Source organism: Patagioenas fasciata, chromosome 7, assembly GCF_037038585.1.
Source record: "Patagioenas fasciata isolate bPatFas1 chromosome 7, bPatFas1.hap1, whole genome shotgun sequence".
Classification (NCBI taxonomy): domain Eukaryota; kingdom Metazoa; phylum Chordata; class Aves; order Columbiformes; family Columbidae; genus Patagioenas; species Patagioenas fasciata.
The window spans coordinates 38443810-38458781 of record NC_092526.1 but is presented as its reverse complement, the minus strand read 5'-3'; the positions used below and the strand labels follow the sequence as shown (position 1 = coordinate 38458781).

The 14972-nt window shown below is 39.7% G+C and overlaps 1 protein-coding gene across 5 annotated transcripts in view; it reads right to left on the bottom strand.

Moving 5' to 3' along the window:
- Window positions 1–14972, bottom strand: part of RAPH1 (Ras association (RalGDS/AF-6) and pleckstrin homology domains 1) — a 91592-nt gene that overhangs the window by 65274 nt on the left and 11346 nt on the right. Inside the window, exon 2 of one of the 5 annotated variants that reach the window (XM_071811473.1) lies at window positions 3121–3175. The exons of the other annotated variants lie outside the window; for them this stretch is intronic. The gene's annotated coding sequence lies outside the window, so the exon portion shown is untranslated. The remainder of the gene's footprint in view (window positions 1–3120; window positions 3176–14972) is intronic. 5 annotated transcript variants of the gene reach the window in all.

The window sequence follows — 14972 nt, the reverse complement described above, 5'->3', positions numbered from 1 at the left end:
AGTGAACACACAACTTACACGAATTTTAGCAACTGCTAATGAAGCAACTGTTTGGAAAAGTAACTAGAAGAAGAGAAAAAGTCTTAATCAGGCATCAGATGGTAACATCAAAGCAAATTGTCTCACAGTTCCTGGAATCCCCCCAAATACATCACTGCTGTATACAGTAAATACAGGTTTTCTAAAACTCGGTGCTGTCAGGAGAGCACTGTTAGGCCTTTCAGATTATAACAGGCTGCTCAACAACCACCCCCAGAGATTCTAACCAGGCAAGTCAAACATGCCATTGTTGCTCCCTGGTCTTCCACAGATTCAGCACCAAATCTTTAGAATGAAGCAGACAGCATGCTGAGCCTGGATATGACAACATAAATATGAAAGAATAAAGTTCTTTTTGGCTAGCAGCATGAAGAAATAGAAAAACATAATTCTGCATATTCACATGCACTGCAGTTCATTCCCTTTGTATTTAATCAAAATTTATGGACTCCCCCTGTAACTTCAGTTGACACAAGGACCCACAATTTCCTGAAATAAACAAATGGAAGATACTGGAATGTTTACTTCATCATCTTGATCTCTAACAAAGAGAAATACTTCTGATGTGCCACAGCAAAACCACCCACAAAATACCCACCCACCCGCCCCTTCGTTGTTTGAAAGCTTGAAGAGAGAAGGTGAAATGCAAAGTGGATCAAGAAGAAGCCAATCGTTTATTCCATGGGGTTGGTTTCTCATTATCACTTATGCTGTCTTTGTAATATTATTACTATTGACTCCAGCTTTCCATAACTGCAGTCTGAAATTTTAAATTAGTTTCCATAAGGTGACCCCCTGTATATCAAAACACATTTAAAAGAAGTTTCTTCCTGTAAGAGAGGAGATATGCCAAAATTACTGAAATGTCTACTGAAGAACTTATCTAATTGCATCTGAAATTTGTGCTGCTGGGAAGGCATACAGTAAAACCTCTATTCCCTCCAATATATTTCAGTGCCTGTCTCGTATCTAGCCAAACAGATGCTGCCTTGGAAAGAAGGGGCTTTATATATCATTTTGTCCCATTTCCTAAACTAAGATTCCAGCCAGAGCATCCAAGTGGACACTAAATTAATTCCCACTAAAGCAGCATCCTAGATTACATCATGTCTCACAGCAGATTCTTTAAGAAGACAACCTGAAGACAGCTCTAAAAAAGCTGCTTAGCCAGAGATCATAAAAACAGAAGCTGCTGTAGCCAAAATATTTTTTAAGAAGAGGATAAAATACAGGTGTTCTGTAAAACAATGACACTCATCAGTTGCAGGAGCCAACATCTTAGTCTTATCAGCTAAGACTGGAGAATTGTCAGCATGAAAACAGAGTGAGATTATAAAAGCTACGAAAATTTATAGCTTTAAATCTATACCCTATAAGTCTGCCTTCAGTAGGCAGAGAGATGTATTTAAAAACATACATTAGGTCGAATTTTCCAGAACCTGCCTTATACAGTTATCATAACAAGCACTACTGTAGCATCTCTTCCCATTAAGTTTTAGCTTTGGAACTATATTGAACACAGTAACTTCAAGAAGCATCTATCTGTATTTCCTTTTAATAGAACTAATCTTTTTAGAATACTAGCAGGAAGTAGACAGAGAATCCACTTTGTATTATAAACAAAACAAAAATACCTTAGAGTAGCTGCAACCTTGCAAAAGACAGCTAAGTGTCCAGAAAAGGTTTCATAGGCAACTTATTACACAATTTGAGAAAGTACAAATTCTAAGTTTTACAGTACTTATTTATGTGTGACTCCAGACAACATACACTTTGAACACGCTCATGACAGTATTTGAAGAGGACATAATCAGGTCAATCAGGTCAATCTGCCTTAGAGGTTCTTAGATAAATGGCAACTTTTTCTCAAACAAGTGATCATTAAAAAGCATCTCTTTCTTACCCACTGAAGAACCACAAGTGATTCACAGAAAATTCTGCTATTTCAGTCCCAAGTTCTCCTTTCAGAAGAATCCTTCCTACAAATCCTCAAGGTCACACTTCCTGTATGTGGCAGGTCGCTAAACTTCCCCCAGGTTGAAGGTTGATTGAGCCACTACAGTAAGTGAAAAATTATTTTCCCAATTCTAGCACTGGCCATAGACTTCAGAAAAATAACATCCCTAAATATTTCATTAATTCTGAAGTGGGAGGAGGGAGATCTGCAACAGCACAGAGAGCAGACAAACATTCCTGATCACTGCAGGCAACTCACTTAAATCCTGAAGCATAATATTCAGTTCAATTACAGTTATTATCCTAATACACAGCTGCAGATGGTATGAGAACACTAAGGGCAATGTAGGCAATCCCCAGAGTATGCAAAGGAAGTGGAGGAGAGATCCAGAAGTGCACGTATCCTAATGACGTGGTGGACTCACACATACCAGTAAGCCAGCCTGAAGCTCCACTAGAGCTTCCATAAAACCGTTAGAAAAGGAAATTAAGAACTTAGATGTCCGAACTTTTACTGAAGCTTTCCAATGGCTTCATGTTTCATGTAAAAATGCAAGTCTTCAACATCTTTGTATGCATTTTTCACCAAAACTACAACAGACATGTTGGAGGAATGAAGGAAAGATTTCCATTTTCCATTTTACAGATAAGGGACAAGACAAGGAAGTATAAAGCAAACTGCTCACAGTTTGGGAAGACGGAAGAAGGAAAACTGCCTACATCCAAAACCGTACCTTCAGCAACATTCTGCATGTAACAGAACATAAAATCTGACCAAAAGAAGCACAGAAACATGTATGGTATTTTACACAACCAGTTACAGGGTTCTATTTTGCAACAAGGACAATATTTTCAGACATACTACTAGCGACAGTTCAAATTATTATCCAAAAGGTCTAACAAATTTTTCAAATAAAACAGCGTCTAATCCTGCTATGTCTCATTTGGTCCTCTCTTTCCTCTATGGCTGCTAATGCTGATTAAATTACAATAGACAAAAAATAAATCAAAACAAAGCAATAACAGACAACAAAATCAAGGCTGTCTGATTCTGCAGGAGGGCCACACAACAGTCTTCAAAAAAAAAAGCGTTCAACAGACATATGAGAGACATGAGCACACCACCTTTTTGTGATGCAGAACTACTTTCTTCCCTCTCAGGCAGTACACAGTTTCATCCCTGAAAAACATTTAGGTGAGAGGTCAAATTACAATGCAGGTGAGAGCATTTCCTCATAAGACTCTGAGCTATTCTATGCCTTAGTCTGGTTAAAAACTACTTTTTGCTCAAGGGACCCTCTCAAAGGTTAAAAATAATCATGATGCCAATGCTCACTTAAGATACCACACCAGACACTGGTAATCTGTATGATGTGGGTACTATCTAGACTCAGAAGTAGCTGCCAAATCCCTTTGAACAAGGATCTAGTGACAGTCTATGAACAGTGGTTCAAAAAAATGTTAGAGCAGTGCTTTAGCTGTGAGAAATAACATTCTTCACAGGTTGCTTCATATAAACTTTCATATCAGGGTATATATTCTCTACACTAACCTCAGCTGCAACAGGCTGGAAGTTGATTTAGGATTTTTGGTAAGAACTAAGATTACATTGTGAAGACCTGCATCTCACTATAGCTGGAACTACCATCTCCAGAAAACACACACAAGAAAAACAAACAAACAAAAAAGAAAACATCAACCCCAAACAAACAACCCACAACTGTATATAATTGCAGAAAACTGACCAATGAATATTTGATACACCTAAAGTACATAGGTGTTTCATTCTTAGCAGTTGAGTCAACACATTTCGTTTAGAGTGAGCCATTACAAACCTCATAACTGTAAGAAACACCACTTGGAAAAAAAAATTGTTTAGAAGATGAACAGGAAAGTAATCTTTTGGCTGAAACACTATCAAAGAAAAAGTATATTCAATTTAGAAGACACCTGATCTACTTTAAACCCACTCTTAACAAGCTAAGCCAAAGAACAACAACAACACTGGCTTAAACCAAAACCAAACATATCTAAACAACAGGCTACCCCAGTTCAAGTAATTTTATATTTTAAGCCACTAGCAAAATCAGATATAAGTATTTAAATTAGCAGTCAACTTCCATCCTCCGACTTCAGTGCAAACAGTAAGTAGACATAAAACCTCTCTCTATCCCCATCACTCTTTTTCATCACCAACCTCTCCACAGAAGGATGTCTATTGAGGTGTGAGGCAGATGAGGACAGCCGCTCCAATGGAGAGAAAAATGGATGTACGGTACTGCACCATGACATTACCAGAAAAGAAAGAAGTACTACAGAAAGAGATGGTTTTCCATGGAAAAGCTGTGCCTTGTTGGGAGTCTTGGACAAACTGCATAGCAGAGAGCCTGGTGAGTCTGGGGGAAAGCCTGATGTTGGGCCCCTGATGAGATGAGCCCAGTAGCCAAGACTGGAAAGGCTGAAGTCAGCAGGAATGGGGCAGTTTGCTGTGACAGGAAAGGGGAGAGGATCATTTGGCAGTGAACCAACACTGCTCACATGGTGTGATGTGAGGCACATGCACTGAAGGGGGAGCAACTACGTGGCATGAAAAGGAGAAAGTACACACAAGTTGTGCACTGTATGGGTGTAGGTAGAAAAACATGTTTATGAATCTCACAACTGCAGAAGAACCACTGCTCCGAGAGAGTACTTATCAGCATCTTCCCTTGGATCTTGCAGGTCATGAGGCACAATTTCAGATCCCCATAAACCTCACACACAATAACAAGACAGAAAGCCAACTTTCCACTGCATAAACTCACCATTTTCCTTGTTGATACTGAAGGAATCCAAGCTGTATTTTGACAATCTCCCCAGGCAAGAAAAGAAAAAAAACAAACCCTTGAAGGAAGGAAAGTCCTGGACTTGCACAACTCTTCCTCACAAAGAGAGAAGCCATTCCAGAAGTTCTCAAACCACAAAGCAACTTCTGTGAGGCATCTGGTTGAGCAGGGTGCCAAAGCCTGTAACAATTCCACCACCACTATTCACTAGTAAAGCTGGCATAAATTGCTGATGAGGAGAGGGCAGATATAGAAAGCCATGTTCACCATTGATAAAGGCTGAAAATATAACTTAAACTCTCCAAAGTTTCTAAAAAAAAAAAAAAAAAAAAAGAGAGAGAAACAGACAATATTTCTCCCTGTACTTTTTCTTTCTAATGCTTTCTTCACTTGGGGCTTTGCTTCTACTGTCAATTCAACATCCTTTCTCTGGAAGGATAGTTTAATTATCATAAACCAAGAAGTCCACATCATAACAGTATTAGCAAATTGAGGTACAAAGCTCCAAAATTTATCTCAAATTGCTAACAGGAATATAAACATTGCCTACTGAGCATTGACCTTAATCTATAGATAAGACTCACAAAAATAATTTTAAAAAATTAATAATTTAGTATACTTAAGATGTGCTCTACAGATAAACGTTCATACTAAAAAGCTGTGTGGTTTCAATTTCTAAGTATTGACAGTAAATAGTAAGGGAGGGAAGGGGCGAAAAAGCACAATTTCTGGACTCTTCTCCCCAGAAAAAGAAAGCACTTAAAGGAAGAAAGCAGCCTCAAAATAAATTTTAAGAAGTTTTGTTGTATCAAGGGTTAGAGCAGTCTAGAACCCACTTAAGCACCAACTGATGCATACCAAAAGGATTTTATCTAGAATTTAATTGTAGAGATTACGACCAAATGTAAATATTTAACACAGAATCAACATTTTAAAGTACATGTTTCTGAAAAAGTCAGAAAATCAGCTTCCACGGCAAGGAAAAAAATAAAGTCTAAGTCATGCCACTGAGGAAGTGAACACAAAATTTCCATACAGTAGGACAACCATGGAAGATGGGCCTGACAGCTGGGTCTTGTTAAAGAAGGACTTTAAACAGAAGGATTTAAACTCACGGGATTAGGCCAGCATTCCCAAGGAACACTGTTCAGATCTTAAGCTGCAGAGGTCTTGTCTAAACAGCTCAGCACCTGAGTCACATAAACAACTACTGTAAATCTGTTGCCACCACACCTGGTAGCTTTGCAAACAGAACTTTTCCTTGCATATGAAAACTAAAGACAGAGTGTTTTGCTATTGCAACCATGGGGGCAGGGGGGCAGGGGGGGGCGGAAATAGAATACATCTAGTCAGAATCCATACTGCCACTCATGAAGATAAGTTTCAAGATTTTTTCCAAAAAGTTTCTAATCTTTCCCCCAAACTTCTAAACTAATGTGGTTTTTTATTCCGTGAAGGACAATCCTGAGCAGGTGGCTGAGGGCAGTTATTATACTCACAGACATATATACACTGTCTAAGTTTGATGCTGTGGAAAATCAACAAACCAAGATAATGCAGATTTAGATCATGAGAAAATAATACCAATGGCTAACTACAATAATTTTGAAGTTTAAAAAGTTTTCTAAAAGTCACAATTTGTAGATGAGACAGATATAATTTATGGCTAGTTTTAAAGCCATCTGAAAGCAACAAGGGTAGTTGCTTTCCATGCAACTATTTTTTTAATACAAAAAGTGAATGGGTCTTTTCAAATGCCAGGGTTTCTTAGCAAGGGTCACATGGACTGAAAAATACTGTAGAGCACACTAAGAAACACAAGTTAATAGGGACAGAAATGAGACACTTCATGGCATTCGTCAAGCCAGGGGACAGATATCCTCCTATCACCACCCAAACATGAACATCAAGAGTAGCTGTAGCTTTAAATAAATTAAGAACAGTACTCTAGAGGATGGGTCCAGGGTTTCACCAGACAGCACCTTCCCAAAGAATCCTCAGCAGTAAAATGTAGGATAATTTCTTTTGATAGCAACTACACTTAGACCCTGTATTCTGTTTCCTGGAGAAGGAAGAATGACCACTTCCCAGTGTCCTTGTCCAGCAGAGACACATCTCTCTACCACACTCTCAAGGCTCCCATCACTCAAGTGACATCTTGGAAATTTTTGGTTTTACCAGGTGTAGAGAGCTCAGTACTCACACAAGGGTACCGGTCACCTACACGCTGAGCTATGGCTATGGTTTTGCACAACACTGTGCAAACAGCTTGTTGCTGCTGCAAGCAGGGGCTTTGCCTTCTCGTTATCTGGCCCTAAAGGTGATCACAAAACAACTATACTGTATTTAGTATTATTTTGTTATATAACTAAGAGGCACAGAATCACAGAATGTTAGGGATTGGAAGGGACCTCAAAAGATCATCTAGTCCAAACCCCCCGCCGGAGCAGGAACACCCAGATGAGGTTACACAGGAAGGTGTCCAAGCGAGTTTTGAATGTCTCCAGAGTAGGAGACTCCACAACCTCCCTGGGTAGCCTGTTCCAGTGTTTTGAAGTTTCTTCTCAAATTTAAGTGGAACCTCTTGTGTTCCAGTTTGAACCCATTACCCCTTGTCCTATCCTTGGTTGTCACCGAGAAGAGCCTGGCTCCATCCTCCTGACACTCACCCTTTCTATATCTGTAAACATGAATGAGGTCACCCCTCAGTCTCCTCTTCTCCAGCTGCAGAGCCCCAGCTCCCTCAGCCTTTCCTCACACGGGAGATGCTCCAATCCCTTCAGCATCTTTGCTGCCCTGCGCTGGACTCTCTCCAGCAGTTCCCTGTCCTTCAGGAACTGAGGGGCCACAACTGGACACAATATTCCAGGTGTGGTCTCCCCAGGGCAGAGTAGAGGGGCAGGAAAACCTCTCTCGACCTACTGACCACCCCCCTTCTAACCCACCCCAGGTACCATTGGCCTTCCTGGTCACAAGGGCCCAGTGCTGGCTCATGGTCATCCTGCTGTCCCCAGGACCCCCAGGTCCCTTTCCCCTACACTGCTCTCTAATGGGTCATTCCCCAACTTATACTGGAACCTGGGGTTGTTCCTAACCAGATTCAAGACTCCACACTTGCCCTTGTTATATTTCATTAAATTTTTCCCTGCCCAACACTCCAGCCTGTCCAGGTCTCCGGATGGTAGCACAGCCTCTGGCGTGTCAGCCACTTCTCCCAGCTTGGTGTCATCAGCAAACTCGCTGACAGTCACTCTATTCCCTCGTTCAAATCATTGATGAATATATTGAATAATACAGGCCCCAGTGCTGACCCCTGAGGCACTGCACTAGATCCAGGTCTCAACTGGACTCTGCCCCTTTGACCACGACTCTCTGGCTTCTTCCCTTCAGCCAGTTCCCAGTCCACCTCACTACCCGGTCATCCAGACCACACTCCCTCAGTTTAGTTGTAAGGCTGCTGTGGGAGACTGTGTCAAATGCCTTACTCAAGTCAAGGTAGACCACGTCCACCGCTCTGCCATCATCCATCCATCTTGTTACGTCCTCATAAAAGTCAATGAGCTTGGTCAAGCACGACTTCCCCTTGGTGAAGCCATGTTGACTGCCCATAATGATCCTCTTATCCCTGGGATGCCTTGAGATGGCACCAAGGAGAAGTCGTTCCATCAGATTCCCAGGGATGGAGGTGAGGCTGACTCATCTAGAGTTACCCGGGTCCTCCTTTTTGTCCTTTTTGAAGACCGCAGTGACATTTGCTTTCCTCCAGTCCTCAGGCACCTCTCCTGTTTCCCAAGACTTGGCAAAGATGATGGAGAGCGGTCCAGCAATGACCTCAGCCAGCTCCCTCAGCACCCGCGGGTGCATCCCATCCGGACCCATGGATTTATGGATGTCCAGATTGCCTAACTGCTCCCTAACCCAGTCCTCATCAACCCAGGCAAACTCCTCCACTGTCCTGCCTTCCTCTGAGGCCTCAGCGGCACGGGGCTCCTCAGGACAGCCTCCGGCAGAGTAGACAAAGAAGCATTCAGTAACTCTGCCTTCTCTGTGTCTTCTGTCACCAGGGCACCCACCTCGTTCATCAGTGGGCCTACATTGCCTCTGGTCTTAGTTTTATCTGCCACATATTGGAAAAAGCTCTTCCCGTTGTCCTTGACCACTCTCGCCAGCTTTAATTCTAGGGAGGCCTTAGCTTTCCTAGTTGCCTCCCTACACCCTCCGACAACAGCAAACCCACAAAGTTTATTAAACATCATGTAAACAACAGTTTGTCAAGAAAAAAACGTTTATGCCTCTTTTTGCCATGATCTCTTAATATCAGAAGCCATCAAGGCTCATTCTTTCCTGAATTCAGTGGAAAAACGGAAAACTTTGCAAGAAGACTTCACTAGGCAGATACTTCAACTCCTTCAACTTTCCATGCTACAAAAGTAATACTACAAAATTATTGTTTAAATAGAGAAAAACAACCATTGATACTGTAGAATAGTTAAAAAACCCAAACCTATTATAGATGCATTACTTTATTATCAACACACACTACCTCAGTTTTTTTCCTACAAAATATAAAAATTCATGTCCTCGTATGAAAGGAACTACATGATTTTTTAAGCATTAAAAATTAACTAGAAAAACAAGGCTAAAACTGACCCTATACTGAATTTGCATCACACTCAAAGAGCCGCCCTTCCTAAGACAAAATACTAACCTCTGAGTACAGTATCATCGCAGCCCGTGTCAGTTCCTTTCCAAAATACTTAAGCCTGTGTCCACAGGGCTGGTGGCCAGTGCTGTCATTTCCTCCATTAAGATCTGGAAAGCAGCAGGAAATATGGCTCACAAGAAATGCAGGAATACCTGGCGTACAGAAACACAACAGAGCCTACTGTCCACTCTGAGCCTGTTTCTGAAGTCTGACTACCGATGGTCTATTGCAACTTAACCATAGTCAACTCCTCTCAGAATTAAGGGCATGAATTCTCACAGATTAATACTTTTCTGCCATATAAAACCAGGACAAACTCTTATTCTGCACATACATTCTTTTGGCAGGACTAGGGGAGGAGGTTATATCTAGTTCACAGAAAATCAGCTCCCCCATTTCATAAGCAAATATAAAGTGCATGTTGAAGTTTGTAAGAATTTAGTAGGTACTTTCTCTCAACAGAAATTTGGAATAAATTTATCACAAATTCTGCATATAGCTACATTAATTGTAAATGCAGGAGGAAGTTCATATTTGCAACCTCAAACAAAAAACCATTATATCATCTTAACAGCTGTGTAACAATTTGGCAAGCCTCGGAGTGAAGTTTTTTTCTGAACATTCTAAAAGAACAATTATTTTTGTTTCCTCATAAGTATCTTCCTTGGTATAAAGACCTCTACAGGGATTGAACCCGATGAATAAACTACAGAATATGACACTAAAAGTGGAATGTGTTCCACAATGACTATTTTTACTGCTAAAGGAGTTGAGTTGACCACACTCTATAAGGAATGTAATTTGTGACACTAGAAATGGTAATTACTTGCACCACATTCACATCTTATTAAGGACAAGGGTTGGCAAGGAATAACTGCTCTGCATTAATTTGCTGTAGCCATAATGAGCCACAAAGTAGCAAAACTAGCTTTTTAAACATGTAGGTGACAGCGACCAGTTTAAAAGCCACATTAAAACAAGTCTCTTAATTCATTTCCGAGTTGTGTTTGTCTATTGCACTATAAAAAGCTTATGCAGATGCAGAAGTTTGTAGAACATTCCATTACCTACAGTCTCATTTCCTCAAATTGCTAACAGTGAGGTGGGAGTTGGCTGGACAATTTTTTTAGTATCAGTTTTTGTAGGAAATATGATTACGCTTGAATCTTAGCTATCTCAAGCTGAATCAAACAAAAAAAAAAGCAGCACCATGAAAGGATATACAATGAAACTTAAAAATAAATTATTTCATGACTTTTATTGGTTTTCTATCCTCCTTCAGACCTCTAAATGCCCATTCAGGTTTACGTCTTGCTGGCAACTTCTTCCTATCACCTTTCCAAAGGATTTATAAAGTTTTGCTGATAGAAGCTACAGCCTGCAATACCTTCAAGGGCCGGCTTGCGATAAATCAGAACAAGTTTACAATTCAAAAAAGGAAAGAATTTTTGCAGAATTATAAATTTCATTCCAGTGGGAGTTCTTTTGCACATTCTCCCTGCATCCCAACACATCAGTGCAATAAAGATACATATTTTTGTAATTATAAGCTAATTAAACTCCTTATTTATACTTATTTATGAATAATCTCTGTCAGGAGCCATGTCCAGGCTGTAAAGCAAAATTGCATTTGATAGTACCGTATACCTGTTTCCATCAGCAGGAGTGAAACACTGAAATGAAACTGAGCTGCTTCTTTGGAGGTCTTGAAATCTATAAAGGTGATGGACTTCATCCATCTTTATCATTCAGAATTAGAGATGTCATTCCATCTAAAATATGAGGTTTTACAGCTCTTATTATTAAATCATTACCTATGCTTTAAAAAAAAAAAAATAATTTTTCTTTCTCCTTTTTCATTCACAAGAAGCATGGTCAAGTTGTGTCCACAAACAACACCACAACCATGAGACCCCCCCCACCCCTTCTCCAGTTAAAAAAAACAAATGAGAAAAGTCCGCCTTCTGCAGGAAAAAGAAAAATGAGCTCAAAAGTCAGTGGAAGAAAGATGGGAAAGATTTCCACACACTGCTGTTGTTGCAACACTAAACACTGCTGGTCACGTGGAGCATGGATGGATTCCTCACACTCACTGCTATCGCCTTCTGGTTGCGACTGTATTAGAGAGGTCAGAAAGGAAAATACTTTTATTTATACCAGTATAGTTTTTGCTGACTTGCTCATAAAAAGCACTAGACTAGAGGCAGGTAGTATTACCAACATAATCCATTACTAAGAGTCTTCAAATACTTAAGTCTCAATAAGTAAGTCTTTAGAACATAGTTCGTGTAGTTAGGTTTTGGGGTTGGGTTGGGTTTTTTTTTAATTAAATTACTTATACACAAGGTAGGTTTTAAATTGTACTGGTGAAGCTGAAGCAACTTCTGCTTGTATGCAGCTAGATTTGGCATTCTGTTGAAAATGCTCTTTTACATTTGACAGAAATCCTGCACCACACTTTGAAGGATGATACATAGAATAAATAAGGAAGCAATTACTTGGGCAATTTTCCCATCATATTGAAGTCATACAAACAATTCAGTTTTACTGAACTTAGAGAAAGCTGAAGATATGAGTGGTTTTACTCTCCTTTTATCGTTTAACAGTATTCTAAAATCTTAACTTCACACTCTGATATTGCCTGAATACACAGCAGTGTAGCCAAAAGCCTGACAAAACCGGAATCAGTGCAAAGTTAGTGTCATAACCACTCTTCAAAAGAGCGGTCATCAAGGTGCATTTGGAAATTTTAGTCAAGAAACTAGCCAAAATTCAATATTTCCTGGACAGTAGCTGGAACTATCAGCAGGGAATGACTCAACAGGTAGGTGCTTGTATGCTGTAACATCAGTGGCAGCTGTTCTGTCAGAGCTGCCAGTGGACCTCCACACTGATTAAGGGAACTCACTGGCTATGGTCCAGGGCGATGCCGCTGAAAATGGCTACCAGGAATCCAGGCCTGGCTGGCAGCACTATTTCTGTGCCTCTGTCCATTCCGTGCAACCACTTTTGCGATCTGGAGATGAAACAGCTCAATCACAAGTCTGAACACACACCACAACATAATTTATGAACAAATACCTGTTAAAAAAACCAAACCAAAACAGATACGCCTGAAGATCTTGTTTATTCCTGGTCTCAACATTTCAATTGATGTCACAAACTTCTCTCAGAGGAAAACAACTAAAAGTGCAATACATCCACGGGATCATTCACAGCCTTCTGTGCTAAGTAGTAAGGTTAATTCTAATAGTACCTCTTTCCAGCTCCATTATTCTTGACTGTTTATACTTCTTAAAATGAAAGCAAGTCACAGAAAGCAAGTTTGCATCCCCTTTTTCCGTTCTTGTGCACCATCTAAAGAATCAGCTACAGAATTTCTCCCAGCTGAGAATACACAGAAAGTACAGGACCAGCATAGCTAATTATACTACCCAACCTCCCCTCAGGTGCATTTTGAGATGCGGAACACCAAGAACAATATTCTGTCCGGTTCTCGGCGGACATATTACCTCCCACAGGGCAACTCTAGACAACAAAATTTAAAAGCACACACACAAACTTAAGCCCAAGTACAGAAAGGAACTGAGCACAGAAAAAAGGATTTTTTTACCAATCCAGTCTCAAATCAAGCAGCACAGCAGACACAAACATTTCAAAACCAATACCTGAAAGGAAACAAACTAGCTAAACATACAACTTTCTAAACTACGTTGTCTGCAACTTACCTAGAAAACTAGAAGACTGTCTGAAGAAAAGAATTGTGCATATTACAAGACAGCAGAAAAAGTGCGGTTCAAAGACGACAAGGATAGCATTTAATCCATAATATAATGATTGCTCTGTGGCAGACCTAGCTTCCTCTTTTTAAATAATGTTGTATTCCTCGAGACACTATAAAGGTCAGCAATACTGAGAGGGCACAAATCAATTTTTTACAAAATGCAGAGTCAGAGATATCATTTCAGTGCCTATGTTGATCATCTTTGGAAAGATGAAAATGATCATTGCTACAGCACATTTTCCAAACATGGTGTAAAAAAATACATTAAGCATTGTGGCAACAAAATAATAAAACTACAGTTGTCAGTCTGTATTCCATTCAACACCAGGCTACCGCATGCACACCTAAGGACAGGAAGATCATCACTAGTTTTGAAATACAAGTCTCAAGCCATATTGACACAACACAGGACCAGACTGCTGCTATCTCTCTTATTTCCCCCTTGAAAAGTTACTAATCACATTATAGATGCAAGCAGAACTTCAGAAATTACGAAAGAAATATTAAGTAAACTAAGGTCTTCTTTTACTGGACCTTGAATCCCACCAAAAAGCAGTATTCTTTAGACTAACAGATTACTATCACAGCACTACAGTAATTCACAATGAGTCAATTTTCTCTTCAAAAAGTGAATAATATAACATTTTAACTGCTTAACCATCTATGTATTCCAAATTCTATTAAAAGACCCCTGAAAATTCATATCCTACATACCACTGTTTTGAACAATGGCTGTCACTATACTCCAAAAGGTTTCATACTTCAATCTGACTGTCTTGCAATAAATAGACATGACAAAAGGTGATGATTTCAGATGAATACTTTATATACAGTATCCAGATACAATACGATATTTTGAATCACACTGCAAAAACAAAGAAAGTGCCACTTCTGAATATATGTTAGTTTCCCATTCCTATGAATAATACTGCCTGAATCATGCTACAATACCCATTTTAAGGAAAGCAATCCAGCAAAAGTCATTTTAGGAATGAAGCAGCAGCTGCTGAATTTATCAGTACGCTATGCCTTCTCAACTCCTATGGCACAATGTAACATAGTGAAAGAATGTGCAGTTGTAAACCCAAATATTTAAGTCTATACTGGAAAGCAAAAAGAATTTAGACAACGTAAGGTCAGCTGCAACTTAACATTTTCATAAGAGAACAACTGGACCTTTTCCTTGCTTTTCACCTCACTCTAAAGCAGAAAAATAAACATTTAGGCAGCTTTAACTGGAGCAATGTACTACACTGTATCAATACCTTGTAATATTTTATCATGTTTCATGAAATCAAGTATATAGGAAAGCTCTCAAATGCTCACAGCCTGTCAAGGGTTGCATCAAAGAGAATGCCAGACTAACCCTATCTCAGAAAGTTAATAATGAGCATAAATACAGAAAACTTGAACGTTCTGGCCTTATAGTTTCAGATGAGGGACATTTTAAACAAAATGAAGACTGTGTACCTTCAAGACTGAATAAAACTGAGAGGTGGAATCCAAGCTCAGAAGGCAGGTGGTTTATTACGCTTTACAAAAATCAAGAAACTAAATAAAGTCTTAGAAAGACATTGTTTCAAAGCACACTCTCCTCTTTTACAAACACTTTAGACTTATTTTATTGCTCTTTCCAGGTTCACTTCTCATTTCTCAAATGCTC